Source organism: Phasianus colchicus, chromosome 3, assembly GCF_987193195.1.
Source record: "Phasianus colchicus chromosome 3, bPhaCol1.hap1.1, whole genome shotgun sequence".
Classification (NCBI taxonomy): domain Eukaryota; kingdom Metazoa; phylum Chordata; class Aves; order Galliformes; family Phasianidae; genus Phasianus; species Phasianus colchicus.
In genome coordinates this window covers 93,564,258-93,566,904 of record NC_143438.1, presented here as the reverse complement: position 1 = coordinate 93,566,904, position 2,647 = coordinate 93,564,258, and positions in this window count along the sequence as shown.

Below are 2,647 nucleotides of genomic sequence, written 5' to 3'. Positions count from 1 at the left end.
ACATGAACTCTTTGATCCATTGCATTCCTCATCACCCCATAGCATGATCCTCTTGACTCCTAGCATGACACCATTTCTCTGCAGTGTGCCCCATTTGCTCCATAGCAGGTTCACTTTGCTCCATAGCACAAACTCCCTTGTCCATCATGACCCACTTGCCTCCTAACATGGCCATCTTAGAATCATAGAATCACTAAGGTTGGGAAAGACCTCTAAGATCACGTAATCTAACTGTAAAGACTATCTAAGATCATATAGTTCAACTCTTACTCTATAACAAGACCCCTTTGTGTTACAACATGATGCTCTTGCCCCTTAGTATGACCCTCTTCGTTCACAGCATGACCTGCTTTCATCACAACATGACCTCTTGCTCTATAGCATATCTACTTTGCTCCATGACATGACTCTGTTTCACCACTGCATGATCTCCTTGCCCCATAGCATGGCCCTCCTGACCTCACTACTTGAGTTAGCCCCAAGTTTGGTCACCCAGTGCATCCTGCAGCTGGCAAAAGCCCTGAAATCAGTTCTTCTATGGCAGTGGAGTTTGTGATACAGTAGAAATTTATTCATCTCTGGTCACTGCTATTTGCCAGTGACAACTGGAGGCAGCTCCTCATGTGTGGATGGTGATTCCAAAGTGAGTCAGCTTCACACTTTGCCTAGGGTAAAACTTTTGCAGATTGAAGTAAAGAAGGGTGGGCTTTGAAAGCTACTTGCTTATAAAAGATGACTCTTGATGCACCAGGATTTGTCTAGATTAATTTCACAAAGGACCAGCTTCCTCCCTCGTCCTCCTTTGGACTACTTGTTCCATAAGAATATAGGGCTTAGAACCACTTTTCATGCCACGCTTTGCACTCGTTTTAAAGCACCCCAGAGATACCTTCCATTCACCCTTGGGTGGCAGATGCTGCTACAGCAATGAGTGGAGCATGGACAGGGTGCTGCTGCCCTCCAGTGGGCTGAGGCTGAAAAGGGAGATGGTAGTAGACACCACCAGGCTGCACAGAGGGCGAGGGATGGTTGGTGAGACCACAACTGGAGTGTTAGGACCAGTGCTGGGCCCACGGTACACGAGAAATCGTGGGGGCAGGCTGGAGAGAATCCAGTGAAGGACCACCAAAAGGCATGGAGCAGCTCTGATAGGATGAGAAGCTGACAGAGCTGGGGATGCTCAGTCTGGGACAGGGGGAACTCAGGGGGATGACAGGAATGCCCATAAATCCCTACAAGGAGGTACAGGAGAACAGAGAAGGGTTTTTGCCAGCAGTACCCAGTGCCAGGCTGTGGGACCAACTAGAGGCCAGGATTTCCCCCATCACTTCTGGGCTGAAGGTAGCACGGGGACCATAAAGGGTCTGAGGGCTGCTCTTGGGATCTCCAGCCCCATCTGGGCAGAGGGGGCTGAACACAGCTTTAGGGGCTATGCTGGAGCAGAATGGCACCAGATGGTACCTGAGGTACCTCCAACCTCGACCACTCTGTGATGATGCCTTCTTCCACAGCCAGACAGGGGATGAAGTAGGAGTCCAAGGAGGGGTGGATTGGATTGTCTCTAAAGGCCCTTTCCAGTTCAAACAACTCTATGATTCAAGTAGGCACAGAATCACTCCCCTTCCCTTCTCCTCCTCCTACCAAGCCAGTTTCACTCATCTACCCTCACTCAGGCCATGTTGCAAATGGTGTTGGCCACTTCTCAAGGGCCTGATCCTGCTAAAAACAGCCTGTGGGTTGTAAATTCTGCATAGTGAGCAGGTAGGAAGAGCACCTTGTATGGGAGCAACACCCCAGCACCAAACCACATTGAAGCTGGTGGTCATTAATCCACTAGATGCTTTCTTTTATACCCCCAAGAGATGGACAGGAGCACCTATTATCCAAGGAATCATTACAGGTTATGGTATCAATAAGCCATGCAGCAAGGAGGTAAGCCCCAAGAGGGTGGTGCTTTCAAGAGAAGTGCACTCAGTGGAAGGGAAAATCGAAAGACCTTCCCTTCATGGCTGATATATAATAGATTTTTAGAAAAGGAAAAGTCAAACCCAAAGGGAGGAAACTTATCTGAAATGCCATGGGTTTGCTGGGCTCTACCTGAGCGGGTTTCCAAGACTGTAAACACCACTGTTTTTTCTGTCTCAAGAGTCTTAGAAATCAACAAAGGATTAAAACCTTCATTGAAACCTCCTTGCTGGCCATAAGTTGAGATGTGCTATCTGGTCCCAAATGATGATGTTCATCCCAAAGACAGCTGTGCATGGCCTCAGTTCCTAGACACACCTGGAGCTCCTCACTGCAGGGATGATGGCTGGAGAGACATCACATTTATAAATCTTTTTTGTTTGTTTGTTTTTTTGTTTTTGCAATGCCTCTTGTGTTTCCTGCTTATGCTTTCTCTGGTTCAGATGGAGAAGAGAAGCACGGCAGAATCCAGCTCTGCAGATGCTCAGTGGGGAGTTCTTGCTGATAGAGCACACATCTGAAAAGCTGTCATCAGAGGGGGAGGTGATCCTGCCTCCAGCATCACAAGTTTCCTATGTCAGTAGTAGGTGGAAAGAGGATCTACTGCAGCAGAACATTCGTAGGTGGCTTTAAAAACCTGATAGACCCTCCATGGTTAAAATCTGGCAGGGCTTCATGGTTG